Raw genomic sequence first — 11594 nt, 5'->3', positions numbered from 1 at the left:
TGTTACAATGATCTCTGAGAGGAGCTGCAGCACCTGTGTTCTGATGGAGTGGGATTAACCCAGGATGATCTTGTCTACTCTTGTCTGGATGGTTATGGACTTTTGCTTTACAAGTTTCTATTTGAAGCTTCCATTAATAATGTCTTAGTGTTTTAGCATATAGGTCACACATGCATCATTTTATAATTTTAAATGATACTTTTTGAGCATGGCCACAGTCTGCGACCATCTCCTGTAAAATGGCTGCAGTCTATCTCCTGTAGCATGTCTGCAGTGTGAGACTATCTCCTGTAACAAAATGTCTACAGTCTTTGACAGCTTTCTGTAGCATTACATTCGCTGATTACTACATCTTACTTACTGCGTCCTTTGGTCATGTCAGGAACCATACCTTAGGCCTCCATATGAAGAAAGGTCACCATGTTTTAATCTTTTCCTGTGTAAGTGAAAAATTTTTTTTTGCAGACTGTGTCCCTATCTTGCATCCCTTCCTGTCCTGATTGTAATAGGACATTTCCCGAATGAATGTCACAGTAATTACATTTAACAGAGGTGAACTGTTATCTTTAAAATACCCACAGGTTTGCCTTATGGACATTTTAACATCTTTTAGGCACAATGAAAATTCCCTGAATATTTGTAATACATTTTTATGGTCTATCTTTATTTTCTAATTAATAGGTGTGGCTTGTTCCTTGAGCTCATGTAGTAGGAGACTGATGTGGTGCACAAGTTTCTTCTTGCTTTTGGCAGAGCCCAAGTTTAATTAAAATTAATTCTGACAATATGATAGTTGAGTGAAATTCAAAAGCACACCATACAAAGCGATTCACAACAGCAGGTTTTCTGGTAATGCTGGTTATGATTCATAAACCGGTCTCTTGGTATACTTCTAGGTATTCTCCGCCCAGACATTCCAACACCCAGAGGTAGACCGAGGACAGGCTAGGTTACTGCCAGGACCTGATCTGAGAGCAACAATAAAACAAGGCACCTGTTCAATCAATTTTTAACCAGCAATTTAGGTGGTAGCAGTTTATGGCAGGAGCCCAGCACTATGCAGCAAAGGTTACTGGTTATAATCTGATTCTTCACTTTTATATCATACCTGAGGTCTCCTTTTGCATACATTTACAAATATATTTGGAAGTCACACATGAATGCTCTAAACTGTGAAAGCACCAGCACTGAAAGGTCTAGCAATGAAGAGACTGAGAACAAGCTTACATGAATGTAGTGCAAGATCTTCAGGGTTCTTCAAACTACAGCCTTTAGGCCAAACTTAGTCATACACAGTCCTACTCCCCCCCCCCCCCCCCCCCGGGTCTTCATGGTAGGGTAGCCCCCCCACCTCAGCTGTGCTGTCATTGTACCATCACTGGTTGAAAGGACCACCGTCATCGTCATGCACTTTCCCCAGCATTCACAAGAAGAAAAGAACTTCCTCTGTCCATACCTGCTCCACATCTGCCTGCGGCTACAACCAGGCTCCTGGACTCCCCAGTTTCCCAGCTAGTGCTGTAAGTGTGTGAGGTAAGGGAGACTGTGGTGTAAGAGGGAAATCTGATGGAGACTCACACGTAAGGGGGCTAGGGGACTGTATAAAGTATATTTAAAATGTATTTTCATTGTTTTACTGAAATTCTTTTTGTTATGAATTGTATCATGCTGATAATGAAAAGCTGTAAGTAAAACTTACATTTATAAAACTTATTTATTTTTTGGCCTGCAAATGTTTGCAAAATATAGGTGGCCCTTGTACTGATAAGTTTGGACCCCCCCCGATATAGATTTACTTTCCTTAAGATGGTGATTTGTTACATTTTCCCCACCTTTCTGCTTGCAACATTTCTTAATTAACTTTTTTTTTTCTTTTCTTTTATTATTATAAACTGAAGACATTTTTAGATCTTAAGATATTGTCTTTTAAAACAATCTCCTGCTATTTAATGACTGGACTTTTTCTCCCCCCCGGATTAGCGTTGGAACCCTAGCTTGTATTTCCTGTGAAAATACACCTTGTGTCCCTGTGGTTCTGACCTGCTCTCCCCTTAGACAGCTGTCACAACTCATCCTCACTGTGAAAGATCCACAGTTATTTTCTGTGAAAATAAAGAAATCCACAGCATCAACTTTCAAACAGGTCACTCAGCAATTGCCGACGGGAGATCAACATGCACACGCCCTGCCGTTATTTCTTTGTGTTCTACCTTGCTATATCCTTTCACCTAAGCTTTATAAACAGTATAATATTTATTAAAAGTATAATAATATATTAAACAGTATAATAATTATAAAAGCAAAGGACTAACCAGCATCACCATACATTTTCTCTAAACCGCCCCTTTTGGTTTTAGGCTACACACAAGCATATGATGGTAGTAAGAAACGAGAAACAATAGAGAGTGTTCTGGGAGAATCGGACAAGTAAGTATTTCCTAAGATCAAAAGGCCAGGAGTATCTTCATAGGTTACTGATCTGGTGGAAACTGGCTGTATTTTAACACCTTTCCACTTGGTACCAGGAGCCTCTTTAACTGGTTCTTTAAAGTGGTTCTAATGCCTGAAGGTCTTTTACCTAAAGGCTCCTTTCACACGGGTGTTTTGTTTGTCAGTTTTTCATCCATCCATTGATGGATGAAAAATGGACATCTATGGAAAAAGATGTAAACGGATGATCATCTGTTTACATTCACATCCATCAACATTCGTTTTTTGGAAAGGATCAAAGCCCTATTCTCTGCATTAAAGTAAAAAAAACTTTGGTGTGCTGCTCCCTCTTTAAACTTACCTGAGCCAGATCTTGATCAAGGGGGATGTGGGGGGGGGGGGAGCCACGCTCTGTGTGTCAATGGACACACAGAGCCAGCTCGGGAGCAAGCATGCATGAGTGTCCCCGTAGCAAGTGGCTCTCTATGGGGACACTCGGCAAGGGGGAGGGAGCGGATAGCACTGGCAGGGGACTCGAAAAGAAGAGGATCAGGGCTGCTGTATGCAAAACCATTGCACAGAGAAGGTATAACGTTTCTTTTTAAGAAAAAAAAATAAATCCAAAGCTTTTCAATCGTTTTAAGCCTGGATTGCAGGATGGACTGCCAATCATATGATTACTGTTATTGACTGTCACATGGACACATACTCTAAGTGCAGTGTGCTCCCTCTTTGCCACCACACAGATGCGTATCATGGTCAGTAAGAGGTTAAAGCCCATTTCCAGGCAATGAAAAAGCTTGCAATACTGCCACTCTAATCAGAATATCAGACATGCATCATTTTTTGTAACACAGCTGTGTTCCCTTAGTACATTGGGTTGTCACTGAAAATAAATGGCACCATAGTAAAATAACACATACAGTATATGGTGTGTTGAGATAATGCATGCATTTCCACAGCGCATATGTGTGAATGACCCCTGAAGCAAGAGAGCGTGATAGTCAGGCTGCAATGTCAATCTCCATGTTCCTTTCATGAGAGACTTTAAAGAGGTTCATCACTTGTTTTCTTTTAGCCTGTATTAGTTAAATACATTAAAATTTTTATAAAAATTTACATTTTAAGTGGAACCTTAATGGAACTAAGGGGCCAAGCCCAACCCCTGAAAAACAACCCCACACCATAATCCCCCCTCCACCAAACTTTTCACTTGGCACAATGCAGTCAGGCAAGTACCATTCTCCTGGCAACCGCCAAACCCAGACTCGTCCATCAGATTACCAGACAGAGAAACGTGATTCGTCACTCTAGGGAACATATCTCTACTGCACTAGAGTCCAGTGGTGGCGTGCTTTACACCACTGCATCCGACGCTTTGCATTGCACTTGGTGATGTATGGCTTGGATGCAGCTGCTCAGCCATGGAAACCCATTCCATGAAGCTCTCTACGCACTGTTGTGCTAATCTGAAGGCCACATGAAGTTTGGAGGTCTTTAGACACACACACACACACACACACTCACACACACTCTCACTCTCTTTTTCAGGTATTTATCAAAACATATTCAAGCTATAGTTATATAATGGAAGTGGGCTGAAAGTGCAGTTTGAGGGTATGTGCATCTACATTGGAAGAAGAGTTTAGGAATTACAGCTCTTAAGAGTAGCCATCCCCCTTTTTCAAGGGACCAAAAGTAATTTGACAATTCAATCAAAAGCTGTTTCATGGCCAGGTGTGGGCTACTCCTTCGCTATTTCTTCATCAATTAAGCAGGTAAAAGGTCTGGAGCTGATTCAAAGTGTGGTATTTGGAATCTATTGCTGTGAACCTACAGTGCATCCAGAAAGTATTCACAGGCTAAACGTTTGCCACATTTTGTTATGTTACAGCCTTATTCCAAAATGGATTAAATTAATTTTTTTCCTCAACATTCTACAAACAATACCCCTTAATGACAACGTGAAAGAAGTTAGTTTTGAAATCTTTGCAATTTATTAAAAATAAAAAACGAATCGCAGATCCTCTCTATGGTAACAAAAAACCCATTCACAACATCCAGACAAGTGAAGGACACTCTCCAGGATGTGGGCGTAACATTGTCAAAGTCTACAATCAAGAGAAGACTTCACCAGAGCAAATACAGATGGTTCATCACAAGGTGCAAACCATTCATAAGCCTGAAGAATAGAAAAGCCAGATTAGACTTTGCCAAAAAACATCTAAAAAAGCCAGATCAATTCTGGAAAAGCTTTCTTTGGATGGATGAAGAAGATTAATCTGTACCAGAATGATGGGGGAAAAAAAGTGTGGAGAAGGCTTGGAACAGCTCATGATCCAAAGCATACAACGTCATCTGTAAAACATGGTGGAGGCAGTGTGATGGCATGGGCATGCATGGCTTCCAGTGGCACTGGGTCATTGGTGTTTATTGATGATGTGACAGAAGCAGCCGGATGAATTCTACAGTGTTTAGAGATATACTGTCCGACCAGATTCAGCCAAATGCAGCAAAGTTGATTGGACGGCGCTTCACAGTACAGATGGACAATGATCCAAAACACACTGCAAAAGCAACCCAAGAGCTTTTTGAAGGAAAAGAAGTGGAATGTTCTGCAATGGCCAAGTCAATCACCTGATTTCAACCCAATTGAGCATGCATTTCACTGAAGGCAAAACTAAAGGCAGACCCACAAACAAAGAACAACTGAAAACAGCTGCAGTTATAGCCTGGCAATGCATCAGGAGGAAACCCAGTCTTTGGTAATGTCCATGGGTTCCAGACTTTAGGCAGTCATTGCCAGTAAAGGACTCTCAATTTTAAAAATGAACATTTTATGTATGATTATATTCATTTCTGCAATTACATTTGAGCCTCTAAAAATGGAGGGACTGTGTATAAAATTAAAAATGGTTGCAGTTCCTAAAATTTTTGTACTTGATATTTATGTTCATCCTCTCTGGAATAAAACTGAAAGTCAGCACTTCAACTTCATTTGGATTGTTTTGTTGTAATTTATTCTGGTGGCATGCAAAAAGTATGAGAATTGTGCCCCTGTGTCCAAATATATATGGACCTAATTGTGTGCCTGTATGTATGTATGTGTGTATGTATATGTGTGTGTGTGTGTGTATATATGTATATATATATATATGTATATATATATATATATATATATATATATATATATATATTGCAAGCTCCAAGGAGCAGGGCCCTCCTATCCCTCTTGTATTGAACTGTATTGTTGCTGTCTTGTCTCCCTTTATATTGTAAAGCGCTGAGCAAACTATTGGTGCTATATAAATCCTGTATAATATTAATAATTATATATGTATATATGTGTGTGTGTATTGAATACGTCCCATTTTTCTGCTTCCAGGAGAGTTTAACGACTAGGTGAGTTCATGTGTACATGAGGCCTTCTTGTTTTCTTTAAAACAATTGTACCTGCTATTTCCAGGTCTTTCTGAAGCTCTCCACAAGTGGTCCTTGGCTCTTGGACACCTCTTCTGATAATTCTTTTCACTTTTCTGTCAGAAATCTTATGAGGGGCAACTGGTCTCGGCTAGTTTATGTGAAATTATGTGCTTTCCACTTCCGGATTATGACCCCAACAGTGCTCACTGGAACATTAAAAATCCTTCTGTAACCAATGCCATTACTATGTTTTGTAACAATAAGGTTGCAAAGGTCTTGAGAGAGCTCTTTGCTTTTACCCATTATGAGATGTTGCTTGTAGGACACCTTGGTAATGAGACACCTTTTTATAGGCCATCATTTCAGACTGAACCAGCTGATAGTAATTTGCACTGACAAGGGGCAGAATTGCTTTTTAATTACTGATAGATTTCAGCTGGTGTCTTGGCTTTCCATGCCTTTTTGTATCCCCCTTTATTTGTGTGTTCAATACTTTTTTCCTGTGTCATTCCATTCTATTACACATAACCTAATTTCTGAAATTCTTTGTTTTGGTTGCTTTGTATGTATTGCATGGGTTGTTACTGACATGTGGTGAAAATTTTGTGTCAATAGCACCTTTCGAAACACTGTATATTTACCTATAAAAATGGTTGTGTTCAATACTTATTTGACCCGCTGTATATAGAACATACACACGTTTCTTTGGTGGCTGGTTAAATTATGAAGATATTGTAATAGAGATTTATTTAGAATGTCACACTTTTATGAACTTTTTTTTTTTCTTTTTCTTTAGTACTTAATATTTTTGATATTTTGCACATCTTGACTACGGTTTGATCTTTCACATGGAGTATTGTAATGGAGTGTATTATTTATGAGAGACTTTATATATTGGACTTTTTTGCACTTATTTATTGTATTGTGATAGTTATTGCATTGATATAAGTGCGGACACATTATTATACATTATTATGTCATTGCTATTTCAATGCATTTCACATACATTTTGTCCCTACTGCTTTGTCCTGTGCCCTGCCTGCATTTTGAATGTTCTTTCTGCCTGGAAACTTAAAAAAGTCCATGGCGTCCAAAAAGCGTCCCTTTACGTCAAAAGCGGTTTTAGAACAGCGATAGTAAATCAGAACCACTTGCAGAATTGAGTGATAATGATTCATGGGGGAAATTCGTCATCAGACACTGAAAACAATTTTGCGACTTTGCTCAGCGATGTGCGAATTTGCCTCTGTATTTCAAATTTCAGTGTTTTTGGTTTGATTATATTATTGAATTAAATTTATTATTATTATATTATTATTTTTTATGATTATTTATTAAATTATAATTTATGATTTCGTGTTTCAAATTTTATCCTATCCGGAATGTTTAATAGACTCTTGTTCGGACAGATTTCAGTGAGTTATTCCTAAAAATTACAGCCTACAATAAAAAACTACATATTTCCATGCAAAAAAATGGTACCGCTTTCAGCACAAAAAATCGGAAAGAATCATACCGCCAAGGAGGTTAAGAAAATTGTGGTGCTATGAACGAGATTCTGCAATAATAATTCCATCCAGCATTGGTGTCAGTGACTGCAATTACATTCGTCCCAACTTTAGACCTTTAGGGAGAAAAACAGCCTGAATAAAAGCAGCAAGCAGGAATTACATAAGGTTGAATATTGGGCATGGTTTAAAGGGGAATGGCTAAAAAGAGTCTTCATCTACACACAGTAATAACGTCACGTTTGCTGCAGTCCTTGTACTACTACTAGACTAGTTAATAACCAACAACTGTTGAAACAGCAATTACTTTAGTCGAGAAAATGTAATATTAAAGGAGTTTAAAAATTGCTGTGGTTATATCAGAACTGAAGTTCCCCTGTGACAAACAGCAAGCAGCCCCCCACCTGCCTGCTCTGTCTTCTCCAGCCCTGTAAACAGCTGCATGTGCGCGGCTCAGTTTACAGCACCCGGGCCGATCCCTCTGTGCCAGGGTGAGTGGTTCCTCTGCACATGCGTAGGAGTGAGGTCATCCCGGGCCAGTCAATAAATATGGCAAAAGACTGGCACACAGGAGAAGATGCTGGCACTGGCAAGGGACTGTTGGAAAGGTATTAACCCTATAGTTCCAATTAAAGATGATGTAATAGTGCCGCTTACATTGCTGGTCATTAAAAGGAAAATAATATCCTAATATGGGTGGTCAGTGGGAGAAAAAATGACCAGCAGCATTGGCCAGTAGGTGAAAAACAAAATGACCTACTGTCGGTCAATGGAAAGACAAACAAACAGCTTCTTTGGTCAGTCAGCAAATACAATACATGTAAAGATGGCCAAAAGCCTTTCACCACACCAGTGCTGCATGGATGTCCTCGGGAAGATCTCATGAACACTGTACAATATAACAAGCTGTATGTGAGCAGATGCAACAAAGGGTGGGCTACCCAGCTCTCACTGCAGACAGGCTGCTCCATTCCTGGACACCTCTTTACCTATGGGTTCCCTGGCAGTTAAAAATCCCCCTGTACCGTCAATCACTACAGGCTCCCAGCTCTGCCCACAGCACTTTTTTTGCCCTTTGCTTCCCATGGTTCCACGCCATGCTTGTTGTCATTCTCCAAGGCTACTTATTTGGCCGAATACATTTTTCTTATCTCTCCCTGTGGTCCTGTTACTCACCCATGGGGAGGAGGAACAAGCTGTCGCAGCTGCAATGCCTAAACTGGTATCCCAATGTGTATAAATGGTGGATGTCCCTGTAGTGATATCCGTTCCCTGAAAGCACCATTCAAAAGAGGCAAATATTTGGCATGTATAGAAAATGGACTTTATGTGTGCTCCCAGGTAACGCACACAGTACATATAAATTAAAATCAAAGGCATTTATTAGTTCGGAAAAGTTAAAAAGATTAATATACATTACTCCTAAGGAGTTATAGGCCTAACAACAGCCTCAATACAGAAAATAATTTCACAGCGTTCACATACATATACAAGGGTCAACATGTTTTGCGGAAACCCTGCTTCTTCAGGACTGGGACACTGAAAGTGATTGACATCATAGATATCACCGAGAGTTCCATTAAGTGACTAATGATGTGCACTTGTGTCTTTTGACCTGTAGGTAACCATTCGTGATGTACATATTATCTGTGAATATTTGAAATGATCTGATGTTTAAAATGTATTATATACTCTGTAGATGGTTGAAATTTGACCATTTCTTGAAGACTTTCTGTGTCCCAGTTCTGAAGAAGCTGGGTACGCACAAAACGCGTTGACCCTTGTGGACACGTGAACACTGAAATTATTTTCCGTATTTGTGTCTACAGTATATTTCCTTAGTTGGAGTAATGTATATCAATCTTTTTGTAACTAATATCTTTGGTTTTAATTTGTTTACTGTGTGAGTTACCTGGAAGCACATGTAAAGTTTGTTCTTTATATATGCCAAATAGATGCCCAAACTGGGGGAATGCTAACCCTTAAAGCGGCCCTCAGCCCTGGAGCTACAGAGTGAAATCAGCAGAAAAGGCATTGGGTGCCACCCCTGGCATGAATCTTGGGGATTGTCAACCCCCAACCTTTCGCACTGGATTAAATCTAAAAAAAACTTTCTTTATTAAAATTTTTATATTTTTGTCCATCCAGTCCTAAGGTTTTCCCCGCCCTGCCAGAGAGCACAGCAAAGTTTTTATCCTGATTTTTCTCTGCTACAGTTAAGCAATATGGCTTTGAAATATTCCTTCCATCACCTTGTGACTGGACAGTGAAGGAACAGCACACACTGATGAGTTCTGCCCAAGAACTTAATTTCTGAACTTATTTGTTTGGGTTTCATTATATGTATGAATTGCGTGGGTTGTTACCAACATGTGGTGAACAATTCATGTCAATAGCACTTTTGAAAATATATTTACTGAGAAAAATTGTGGTGTGCTCAATATTTATTTTACCCACTGTAAGTACCTGTAATAATAATTTCAGCTGTTCAGGAGCAGCCTTTTATTTTGTTTTTTTTTTATCAGTTTATACAAGGTATTTTCTCTGACTGGCCGAAGTGGGGACTATGGCATCATTTGCTCTCAGCCCCATCTCGACCAATCAGAAAACTCCTTGTATTCATTGTACTTCTTGTACTCAGCCCTTCTAGAATTGCTGAGATGTCATACAAGTGACTCTCTTTCTGGCAGCATACAGAAAGACACTGGTACCCATGCTGGAAGACAGCAGCGCTTATTGCATGCAGCACTAGCTACCACAGTGTATTATAGCAGCCCTATCCGCCAGACTATTCTGCCATGGAAAGAATTTAAGCCAAAACAACAAAAGTAGCACATATACCAAGAAATAAATACATTTTGTGACTTTAGAGCATCTTTTTTCAACCGGGGTGCTGCCGAGTGGTCTCAGGTGCCAGAGCAAAAGCATTTAAAACTGCCCCAAGGCAGGCAGCTGAGGGAAACCATTGTATTCTGCTTCATCAAGCTGTATTTTTGTTTGTCGTTTTTACTTTCATTGTTTACTTTTAATATAAGGTGTGTGGGAGATGTCAGGCAGGGGACTATTTGTGCCTGTGTGGAGGAATACAGCAGCTCGTGCCACACGTCGATGCTTAATAGCAGCAAGGGCCAGTTATGCTCTGAACTGATATGCCCTGGTTCCCGTGCGCTGCAGCTGTGAATAGGAGGAGTGGTGGCACCTGTATATTTGGTCAACACCAGTCACTGACTGAATGAGACCAACCAAATGACTGAGAATGCAGGGGAGATTGGGGGGGGGGGGTCAAATTTCACAGCCACTGACCAATGTGGGGTGGGGTTAATAGTACTGCCACCAATGCTGGAGGTTATTATTGTGCTCAAAGACACCAATGCTGGACAGTATTATTGCATCCACTGACACCAATCCTGGGGGGGGTTTATCGTGTGCACTGACACCAATGCTGGACAGTTTTATTGCGTCCACTGACATCAATCTTGGGTGGTTTTATTGTATCCACTGACACCAATCCTGGGGGGGGGTTTATCGTGTGTACTGGCGCCAATGCTGGACAATTTTATTGCGTCCACTGACATCAATCTTGGATGGTTTTATTGCATCCACTGACACCAATCTTGGGTCTTTTTTTATTGCGTCCACTGACACCAGTGCTGGGTTTTTTTATCGTGTCCACTGACACCATTCCCGTGGGTTTTATTGCGTCCACTAACACAAATCCTGGGGGGCTATTGCGGCCACTGACACCAATCCTTGGGGATTTTGAGTCCACGGACACCAATGCTGGTGGTTTTTATTAAGTCCACTGATACCCATCCTGGGGGTTTTATTGTGCTCACTTACACTAATGCTGGGAGGTTTTATTGTGATCACTGACACCAATGCTGGGGCTTTTTATTTCATCCACTATTGTGTCTACTGAGACTGATGCTGGATTTATTGTAGGCTGTGGACCAGGAGCTCCATGTCCGTCTCTCATCTATTCCAGCCAGAATAGAGAGGTTGTGTGCATCCTCTTGGGCTCAGGTCTCCCATTGATGGTCAGTAATGTTTTAGACTTTTTACATTTTTGAGGGCCAGTTCACAGCAGACTGCGGTGTGAGGAAGGTGCATTCCTTGCATGTTTCCTGCAGCAAAAGTGACCACGCATGCAGATGCCAATATTTTGTTAGTCATTCCAAATGCAAATCTCTAATGCAGTGTGTTTGCAAGCACCGAATCACATTTTACCGCAGT

This window comes from Staurois parvus, unplaced genomic scaffold, assembly GCF_062004578.1.
Source record: "Staurois parvus isolate SC_StPar_1 unplaced genomic scaffold, SC_StPar_1.0 ptg000154l, whole genome shotgun sequence".
Taxonomy (NCBI): domain Eukaryota; kingdom Metazoa; phylum Chordata; class Amphibia; order Anura; family Ranidae; genus Staurois; species Staurois parvus.
Note: the sequence above shows the minus strand (reverse complement) of the source record.